Source organism: Falco peregrinus, chromosome 5 (genome assembly GCF_023634155.1).
Source record: "Falco peregrinus isolate bFalPer1 chromosome 5, bFalPer1.pri, whole genome shotgun sequence".
NCBI lineage: Eukaryota > Metazoa > Chordata > Aves > Falconiformes > Falconidae > Falco > Falco peregrinus.
The window spans coordinates 32,467,538-32,478,901 of NC_073725.1; the positions used below are offsets into that span (position 1 = coordinate 32,467,538).

General features: G+C 41.0%; 1 long non-coding RNA gene across 1 annotated transcript; it reads left to right on the plus strand.

The window, feature by feature from the left end:
• The first annotated feature begins 366 nt into the window (after nucleotides 1–366).
• Nucleotides 367–11,329, plus strand: LOC129784504 (uncharacterized). Its single transcript, XR_008747326.1, has 3 exons — nucleotides 367–502; nucleotides 672–3,178; nucleotides 5,256–11,329. It is a non-coding gene; the product is annotated as an uncharacterized LOC129784504 (long non-coding RNA).
• Nucleotides 11,330–11,364: the final 35 nt, after the last annotated feature.

The window sequence follows — 11,364 nt, forward strand, 5'->3', positions numbered from 1 at the left end:
GTTCTAAGCCTAATTTAATGTGATTATATTTCTGGAGAGTCATGAAATTAAAAAATAAAAAATGCAAAGTCCTGAACCTGGGAAGAGCTAACCCAGTGCAGTGGTGCAGTCTGAAGACTCGACAGCTTTATGAGCAGCTCTGCTGAAAAGGACTGGGGTCTTCCTTGACAATATGCTCAACATGAGTCAGCAGTGTGCCCTTGCAGCAGCAAAGGCCAACATCATCTCGGACCGAATTACTAAATGTCCTGCTACTGATTATTTCTCTTTACTCGGCACTTTAACAGACTGCATATGTAAACTTGCATCCAGGTTCTCTACCCCGAAGTACATGAAAGGTGAAGACAGGCTTTAGAAATATATTTAGCAAGACGCCACCAAGGTGTTCAGGAGCCAGAGCAACTGTCCTGTAAGGAAAAGCTGGAGGATTTGGGCTTAATCAGCCTGGGGAAGAGATGTTTTAGGGAGGACCTAACAGAAGCCTGCCAGTGCCTACTGGGAGGTAAGGAGAATAAGCCAAGCTTTTCACTGGGGGGACAATGGGTATAATTTGGAACAGGGAAGGTTCCAACTGGACTCAAGGACAAAAAAAAAATAAAAAAAAATCCCTGAAGATAATTAAGCATTTAATTAGGTTACCCAGAGAAGTCATGGAATCCCTTCTCTGGCAGGCTTTCAAGACTCAACTGGACTAAGCCCTGAACAGCGCAGTCTGAATTCATTGTCAAATCTGCCCTGAGCAGGAGATTGGACTAGAGACCTCCCAAGGTAATTTCCAACTTGAATGTTTCTGTATTTAACCACCAATGAATCTGGAGTCTGTTAGGAAATGGGAAATAGATTTATCTTAAAATAATTGAAGAAAACATTGATTTTTCCATTTTTAAAAGCATGCTTTGGAAGAAGTCAAAATTTCATGACCTGCTAGCCAGGAAAGCTTTGTGAAGATGAAAGGAAGGTAAATAGGCAAGAAATTATTAGGGTTTAAAGTGTTATCCTGTTACCCAAATGCCATCTCAGAACTGCAGCTAGTTTAGATCTCATGATGCCCCTCTGAAATGTGTTCAGTGTTGTACAAGCAATAGTACAAGCAATAGCTGTTTTTTCCTGTTCCTATCACGATTCACCTTTTGCTTATGCTTGCTTTTTAGTTTGGTGGACATTGTCAGTCTGAGAGACCTCCCTTCAGTAAGAACCCAGGGTCAGCTTGCTGTGTATGAGGATGGGTTAGTTTTAACAGTCCATTCCTCCAGAGGATCCTTCCACTGTGCACTCCCTCTTGTCACCATCTGAAACATATGGGGTAGATTCCCTGCACGCAAGTGCAGATGTCCACAGCACAGATTTCCATATTTGAGCTAGCCAATGTACCTTCCACGAACATGCCTTATGATTAGTGAAAGCACAAAACGTAGAGATCTCCACCACCCAGTTTTAGACTTCTACATTAGAATAAGACTAATCACAGTGCGGGTGTCTGCATTTGCCAGAGGGAATATCACCATGGTATTTGCATTGTATTGGGACTGAGTCTTTCACCTCAGCTAGAATACAAAAGCATGGGAAATTGTGCTATGGCATCCATATAGCACTCTCATGCAACTTATGGCTACTAGCAAGCTAAACTAGAATTAAATCAATGTGCAAGGGAAGGTAAAAGTCTTTGTAAGCCACTAGCATTCTCCCACGCAGCCCATTTCCCATCAATGAGATGCTGTGCCAGTGACCTCCACAGTAACACTACACTGCGGACCTAGTTGAGCATTCAGTCTAATTCATGCTCTTATGACAAACAACAGATGTTCTTTTCAGCACATTTCCACTGATCTTTGCTATGTCATTTGTGCTGGATTTTCCTGCCATAATTAAATATCGTAATTAAATATTTTCTTTCCTTTTTTTATTAATTTATTTGAATTTGTCTTCCCTGCAGTATGGGCAGATTAACTCAGCCATTGGCAGATATTCTTTTTCATTCCAGTCTCACCACTGAAATCTTACAAGTACTGGTGAAAACTAGGTAATTTTCCTCCTGTCTTCACCCCTCAAGGAATGTCACAGATCACTGTGTAATTTGTATGCACATATCAAATGAAAAACTGAAAAATTTTCTCAGTTTAAAAGTAAAAATGTCCCTCCGTGTTCCTCCAATGGGACACCCTGTAGACTTTTTCTGAAAACTTTTCTTTCTTCTCCCTCATATATGATCTTCCCTTAAAAAAAAAACCAAAAAACCAAAATTAAATTAAAAACCATTTCTGCTGTTTTACAGTGTCAATAATACTTTTGGGCCAACATTAGAATTGTTCTTATATATTATCCCAAATAACTATGGTTAAAATAGGGATTTTTCATCACTTAGAAAAACCTAAATGTCAGGAAAGGAATTTTCAAACTTTTTTTTTTTTTTTTTTAACTACCAGAACTGTTAGGAAACTCTCTGAATAAAATTATATGCTGTCAAAAGATGGGCTTATGTTTCAGAAGACATACCACCACATTTCCAAAAGACAAAGACCTCTGGATGTGACGGTACAGCTCCATTAACATAAAGGATAAAGCTGCCTTTTATTGCAGTGAGATTGCTCCTTTTTGTTGAAATGAAAGAAAAGTACAGAAAATAGTCCCAAAATCTTGTGTAAAGTTGATATCTAAGATAAATACAAGACCTACATGCTTTCCTAGGATCTGTTTCCCCGCGTATTTGGGGGTCATGTGGTTTTTCCAGACATGCTGGTTTCTGTTTAAGCAATAGTCCTTGCAGAATATGGAGGAATCTACAGCTACAGCCCAAGGCACCTCACTTTGCAAGTCTCCTCAGTACCTGCCTTCAGCCAACTGAGAAGGAAGGGCTTTCCCAAGAGGGTGACTTGAGGAGTCTAGCTTAGCCTAGCCACAGTACCTTCCTCACTAAAAGCCACACAAAGTTAAGAAATGTGAATACCACTTCACAACCTTTAATGTGAACACGGTGTCTCCATGGGCTGTCCCCCATTTGCAGTGGTGCAGATGTGGGAGAAAGTTCATTAATTTCCTTTTCCTCATGGAAATGCAACATGGCAGAAGATGAGCAAACAGAACCTCAGGGTAATTGCAACCCATCCCTCACCACAAACCACACTTCCTGAAACAATGCACCGGAATCTTTAAGCCAAATACCAGTTGCAGTGCTTTACAGGTACGTGCAACAATAACATGTGTCTTATTCAAGAAAAGGGAAAAGATAAGGTCACTGGAATCTCTTACAATGTCTTCTTTTGTGCAACATCACTGACAGAGATAACAAAGAACTGCCAGGTTACACCTGTCTACTGAGTCATCTCACTAATTCAAACAAAAGATCATCCTTTATTCCAAAACACATTCATGGGAATGTGCCACAGCTGGAAGCTGTCATGCAGGCCTTGGATATGATTGTCAGCAGAATATCGGTAAAATGGGTGTATGGTGATGACTAGGGCACCTTGTCAACTCCTTGAGGTTAACTTCAGTATCAGTAACAGATTTTAGTGTTTCGAATTTCTAGATGTTTGGGCTTGAAACCTGTTAAGTTTTTGGGGGGTTTGGTTTGTTTGTTTTGGGTTTTGGGGGTTTTTTTTGAGGTCTAACATCATCCGTTTCACTGTACTTGCTAAGGAAGAATGCAGATACACAAGAGATTCCAAAGATGTGACTGGAAAGATAACTAAAGGGACTAACATCAGCTGATGGGAGCCAATCTCCCAAGCTCTCTTTATCTGGTGCCTCCCATCCAGGTCCTATGTGGCTTCTCCAGATAGTGATTTAGAGTAGACTTAACCTATGTGTTTGCAGTCATCTCTGTTCATCTCCATCACCTAAAGTAGTGGCTTTAGGGAGACCATACTGCTTTAGGCTATGTATAGCCTGAGTGAATACTCCTATAGGGAAAAATGCAAGTTGTTCCAGTTTTCCTCACTGTAGAGGCCAGCTCATCCACATCTTACAAAGATTGTTAAAGACAAAAAAAGACACTCCTATAAAAAATTCTTTTCACAGAGATTACTGGCAGACATTTCTGCTCAAACTTTGAGGCCTGTCAATTGCAAAAGATCCTGGAAGATACAGATGTGGGTAAAATCATGGTCAGCCGTAGGGTGGATCATACTATTGTTGATCATTATTGACTAGTATTTAAAAAAAAGGCTGTAAGAGAGGCACATGTGACACTAGGAGGTATCAGACAACGGATTTCCAGAGAGACAGAGTAGTTGTACAGGCACACGTAGGACCGTATCTGTAACATAGTGGTAACATTTCTGCTTGGGAAAGCTGAACTCCTACTAGAATAGATGCAGAGAAGGACATCTAGATGAGGTGAATGAAGAAGTTTTCTTGCAACAGGAAACTCAAAATCCCTTCTTTGTTCCATCCAGAAGAAAGAAGACCAAGCTGAGATATTATTTCCCTGCGGAAATACTTACAAGAGAGAGAGTAATTATTTAGAGCAATGCTAGCAAAAGAGCATTTGATTAGAAGCTGCCAAGTGTAAGTTTAGGCTACTTAAATCAGAGTTTGTCTCAAAGGAGTGAGTTTCAAAAGCAGGCTTGAGAAAGAAGAATGGGCAAAATTCCTAAGTAACTTTAATGGATATATAAGCAGGATATTACAGTGTGGTTGCCCCCAGGAGTGGAGGACAGCACTTGATGATTCACTCAGTCCTATGTTTCTGTCTGTCTCCTGTTAATCTTTGGCTTTAAAAAAGCAACAGCAAGAAAATACTCTAGCTAGAAGCTAATCTGAAGCTAAAGATTTTTCTGCATTAACTACATGGGCTTACAAATGTAACAAAATAGCAAAAGGTTATGTTTGGCCAGGCTAAAAATATATTCCAAAACTAAAAGTGAATTGTTACTCAATGGAAGCCAGACAGTGATATTTAACAGCTTTTAATACGCATGGAGATAAAGAAAAGCAACAGCTCAGATACCCGTCAACATTTCAAGATACTCACATGTACTTTTAGATGTCCCCTCTCTCCATCTCTGCCACTCTACTCAAAGTGAAATTGTTTTCAATTAGGTAACGCTAATTTCGTCCTGCTTCTCAGATGTGAATCCTAACAATAGGAGACCACAGCAAGCCATAAAACCTGTGTTTGCTGGGGTTTTTTTAAAACTTCTGATTCAAGTGTTCTGAATATACTAAATATTCACATATATTATGGAGGATAATATATGTGAAAGCAGCTTTCTATTTTAGGAATATGAAAGTCTGTTGTCACTTACCTTTTTCAGACTGAAAGAAAAGTGTTCCACGTCACAACAGATCGCAGATGAAGAGACAACAGCTCCACGAATCAACCACAGTGAAGGAGCTCAGACCTAGGGTAATGGGTGAGCACCACCGAAGGGGTTAGTGCAGGGAATTCAGGTTGTTGCTCTACAAGATGCTCAGGTGAGCTGTTCTACATTGCAAGGACCAAAGCTGAAACCTTTCTGTGGGTAAGGCAGCATGGTCTGCTCAGTCAGTGAGGAATGATCAGCCAGAGCCCCTTTCTAGCAACTGGCTGTTGGGGATGAGCACGGCCACTCCAGGACAGGTCCACATCAAAAAAGAAGCTTGTTTGGCTTCTTTAGGAGAAGCCTTCCTGGGGACTTGCCAGAGACCTCAATCCCATCTTCTCTGATGCAGGATAGACACTTGAGAACATGCTTAACTTTAAGCATATGAGTGGTCCTATGGACATCAATGGGGTTGCTAATGTGCCTAAAGTTAAATATGTATCAAGTGCTGTGCTGGAATAGGGCCAAGGACTCAAAAAACTTGCAGGATCAAGGTTTGGCTGAAGAACAGAGAGTAAGAAGGGAGACAAAAGCGGAGAGATACCGAGTTGCTCTCATGCCCTCTTGCATCAGTCCCTCATGGAAGCAAGCCCGAGGATAAACCCCGTATTGCAGTAAACTTTAAAGACGTACCTGTAAAGAAATCTCATACACTAAAAGATACTGTAAACACATTTTACAGCACACAACGTCTTTTGATTTTGAGATGGTATTACATTTTACAGCAGATACAGTGATGTCACTGCAGGAAAACATCACAGAAACATTGCAGCAGGGCTCCCAGCGCGGGCCTGGCTGACTCACCCTCACAGCTGCGGCAAAGCAGTCCAATGTGTTTCTGGAGAGCAGTCTTGCTTGTGAAGTCTTGATTGCGACACTCTGAGTGCAGGGGAATGCAGCCGTTTTTCGTTTCTTGTGGCAGTCAGAAAGTTTCATTGAATATTTCTGAGCTCTCAATCTCTTCCAAAACACATGATGAATTTCCTGGCTTTCTTCCTTAAAATCTGTTCTGGGTTTCTACCCCTGTCCCCTCTCAAACTACTTTATGTGCACATAAATTAAAAAAAAAATAATATATATATATATATAAAGCACCCTGTATTTTCAAAATTTATTTTTAACTCTTTTTCCAAACTTTGTCAATTTTTATATGCGATCACTTTTATGTTTAAATTATTTGTATTCTGAACTTATCACTGGAATCCACCAGCAAAGTTAAAATAAAAAGTTGTCCTTTTGCTATTAGTAATGCAACACTGCCAACTAGAGGCATTGGGAACGACCAAATTCTTGTCTTATGGACCGCATCGATAAATCTAAAGGGTTGTATAACTATAAACTCTGAAAGATTTTATTTGCTCTACAGAAATTCCACCTGAATCCTCCAACTACATTGGTGTTTGCATTTTATTTTCTTTAGATTTTGATGCTTCATTAAGTCATTATTTAACCCAAACACCACATCACATCATCCAGAAACTCAAACATAATCAAGTCAGATCTCCAATTACTTCAGGTTCCTCAAAGAGTTACTGAGCCATTCTACCAGCTTTTGGAAATATGGCTCCACAAGACATTGCAAGTATTTAAAAGATCAAAAATTTATAACTTTGAGGGAAAAATAAATACTAGCTATCATTTTCTCAATGCACAATTGAAATAAGACTTCATAATCTGTTGGAATAAAGAAATAATAATCTATTCATGTGGGCTAAAATCCAGTTTCTGTAAGTTTTCAGCTCTGTAAGATGGCGTACACTTTGAGGAGAGGTATTTGTTCACTGCTGAAGCAATAAGATTGAACAGAGAGAAAACATGCACTTGACCAGAAAAAGCTTAGTTACTGCCCACTGCGTGTGATTCCCTGACCTGTACGTGCTTGCTAGTTCATTGTATTGGAAGAGACTCAACATGAAGCTGCCGATGTTCGTGCACCGTGCACAGACTGGGGCTCCGCTGACCCTGCCCTCTTCCCTGCCATGCCCATGATGGCAGGGCACAGCACCGTGCAGCTGCCCACTATCCAGCAAGAGGCAGCTGGAGCAGAGGAGGACAGGGACCTTCTGCAGGTCCTCATGCCGGCCAAGGTCCAACAAAGCCTTGGGGAAAGGCTCTTTCAGGTTGCCCCCCATTCATCTTCTGCCATGTGACCAGATCAAACACAACCCTGTGTGCAGGCAGAGTCTACTGGTAGGGAGAAAACTGCGAGTCCTGAGGATGCACCAGGCTTCCAAGCTTATCCACTGTGCTCCAGACTTAAAAGGTACTCCTGCCTTTTCTAATTAAGGACTGTAAACAGAAAACAGCTTGAGGAGCTGTACCTGTAGCAGGTCCCCTGGGAAAAATGTTTCTAAGGGACTCTTCTGAGATGGCAAAATGAATGCAGGCAGGTGGCAATCCTTCATGCTCCTTCACTGCCATCAGGATCCGCCCAGCCATGGCCAGGGAGTGTGCTGTACCCCTCCTGCCTGGCAGCATCTGCCCTGGGGTGCACCAGGAGCTTGGGAGGCCAGAATGGCTTCCAGGGCTTCCCCTTGCTATTGCTCTGTGCTGATATTCAGATGAAGAGAGGCCTGGATCTAAATAAACATGGCTTTTCTTTAGCAGAAGCCTAGAAAATTGGTTGAAAACTACACGGCTAGCACCACAGTGTAGCAGGAAGATCTGCTGGTAGAAGGGCAAGCTCTGCCTGTCAGAGCTGACACAGCATTAAACTAACATACCGTGCAGAACAGTTTGTACTTTCAGACTGAAAGGAGGAGCCAACAATCCAGCACTGTTTCCTTTTATTTACCAAAACACATTTATTCTGTAAAACTCAGCAAAATTCATGAAAAATAATAAATTACATTTTTCCCCCGACAGCCTTCAAAGCTTTATATCTATAAACGTGTCTGTGACATCTGAGAAGCCTGGAGGGCAGGAAAATCATCTCATTGGGAAGTGGAAGCCAGCAGACAGTAGTGACTCACAGATGCACAGAGCAGCAGAGCAGCTGACAGCAAGGTGCCGATTAAGCCTGGAACCAAGTTTTTCAGGGGCTGTCCCACGAGGCAGCTTAAGGATGGAGGAGCCAGTTTCCCAAAAATGTAGAGAAAACCCTGAGGGGGTTGGAGGTGACAGTATTGGAATAAGATGAAGGCTTAGAACCGAAAGCGTAGACATTGGCCTGGGAAGCAGAGAATATGGTTTCCAGCCAGTATAAATCACTGTAAAAACTAATTCAATAAATGTTTTTCCCATTATATTATTATGCTCATGTTCCATAACAATGCCTTTACAGGAATACAAAGCTAAAAAAGTACAGTGGTCCCGTGGAAGCAAACCACTGGGCCCAGGCAACACTGGAGCAGTCTGCCCACTTGAGCATTACCTAGAGCAATGCTTTTAGGAAAGGGGAAAAAAATAAAAAAGGAGGGGGGAAATAAAAAAAAAAAAAGCATCTGTTGTGAATCAGCTTGTAATACCAGAAGTTGCATTTCCATAATGTTGAACCTTTTGAAAGACACACACAGAAACAAAGCAGTATGTCATATCTAGATTTCTGTTAACTTCTGTACTGAAATGAACCAGAAGTTTTCTAATAATGATTTTTGGCTGTGAGTCAAAATCTAAGCCAAATCGACACTTGCAAGGTTTTTCCATTTATTCATTGTTCTGTTTGGCAGTAAAAGTTAATGCTCAGCACTCTAAGCCCAAAGCGTAGTTCTCAGGTCTGGTACTGTGCCCTGAGGTCCAGACCCACTGCACACCGGTTAGCTGTGTCAGAAGTACCTCTCTTCCATGAAAATATGTGCTCTGTGAAGCTTTCTCATATTGTTTACTGTAAAATTTGTTTGGGCATTATGTCTTTCTAATCTCCTAATTAATTTTGTATTGATTTGCAAAGGCAGATTGGGCATATGTAAAAGTCTTTTACAGAGCTGCTGAAGGATGTTGCAGGAACAACACTGAATTACTGTCACAGGAGCTGTGGTCTCATCCCTTGTTTATGCATGAACTAAGGCAGAGCTGGACAGAAGAACTTTGTCAGCAGCCTCCCTTTCTAGGGAAGGAGATCAACAACAAATGTTTAACCCTCCAAATCAGCCCATGATGATCAGTCTTGCTGTTAGTGAGCGCTAGCTGGAGGTACCATCTAAGACAGACTCAAGGACTCTTCAGCTTCTTGCCATCAACCTTTTTTAATTCTAATGTCCTGTTGAAAGGATTATTATAAGTTGCCTATTTATAGTCTCCTGAATCGATGTTTCATTTGATGAGTCTGCCTGCCTGAAGCAGCCTAGCGAGGTAAAGCCTTTAAAACTCAGGGCAGTCACTGGCTTCTCTCTGAATGAACACAGCTCACCTCAAAGTTATGACATAAGTCAGAAGGAAATCAGACTTTTAACAGAAGAATTTTAACAGGGTTTTCAGGATGCCAGGGTGAAAATCAGCTACTTCTGTTTACATCAATATTGTGCCAGAGAAAACTAGCCATTCTGACTGTCAAGGGATAGGCATTAATATTTAAACACAAAAGGCCTTCTGGTGTTTTGAAGATTTTCTTCTCATAAGGCTTTGAAAAATTACAGTACTGACAATGTTGGCTTGCTCCACCATGCACTTGAGTTAGACACATTCTTAAGACAGTTCTCTTTAGCAGGTTCAAAAACAAAGAAGAAAAATCTACCTGCCACTGTGCCACAGTTAATATCCTTTACAAATGTATCACAGCAGTTTTTAAAAGCAAAACTAGGAGCTCTGTGATATCAACTTTCAAAAATAAATTAAAAAAAAGCTCAAACATTGCAATGTTGTCCATCATCACTTAATTCATGATAAGTCTCGCCACACATATGCCTGTGCAATTAAAACTGTAAGGATAATATAGCAGGTATATATTACAAAACCACACAGAATAAAAGTGTCACTATGGGATCTTTTTCCCTAGAAATTCCCTCAGATGTGGACTTTTTTCTTTTATCTTCTGTTCTCATACTAGGAATTTTCATATTCAGCAAATTCAGATCTGTACTCAGCTTAAGGGTTCAAATAAAGACATTCCCACAGGCTGGCAAATCTGATACGGGTATCATGGTAACTAAGCCCAACGTTGCCTGCACTGGTGCTCATGGCCCACAGAGTTCCTGCAGCTCAGTGAACACCGAGTAGCTCATTACACCATCATAACTGAATCACGTAAGTGAGCCATACCTGTGAAAACACTCTGGAAAAGACATAAGTTGAACTACAGAGCCCTAGGGATCTCCGCAGCCTGTGGATAGGAAAGACTGCTCAGACTGGCAGCGATGCTCATCCTCTCACTGACTCGTGCTGCAGACTGCAGCAAGCTACTTGGGTTTGAAGACTCCCTTTTCTGTCTACACCATGGCACCACTTTTGGCACTGAAGGTTTTGTGCACCTTACCCAGGTAAGTATTTTGTCTAAGTTTTGACTCAATAAAATTTTATAGGAATAAATTTTGTTTCTCTTATGCAGTCATTTCAGCTTATGCATAAATGAAAGAAAATGTCATATGGGGTTGTCCTGTTACACCCTGATCAGCTTGTTGTTCCTTGCATAAGGGTATACCCTGCCTTGTGCTGGAACAAACACTAATGAGGCCGCAGAAAGGATGAGATCAGGGAATTGATTAATACAGTTGGTTGGGCTTTTTTCTGAACTAGCATTTGCGCAGCACTATGTAAAGCAAAATTTAAGTCAGTTTCACATTTTGTAAATGGGCTACATGTATAGATATGTACCTAAATCCACTGCTGCATGACTCGCACAAAAGCAGTGGCATGCGATTCCAAGTATCAGTTACCCTACAATGTCTTTTGCTTTCTAGAAGTCTGTTCTTTTCACACGCTTTTTTGCTGCCTTGCTCTGCCCCATATTCAGCTAATTCTTACATTTCCTAATTTTCACCTCGATACAACTGCATATACACAGTTAACCTATAGTTAATTGTACTTCCAAAATGAATCTTTTAGAACGGAAGAGAAAAATAGGAACACCTTCTGCCCACATTACCCTTGAGACTAAGAGCATGCTAATTCAATAAATGAGTGTAGA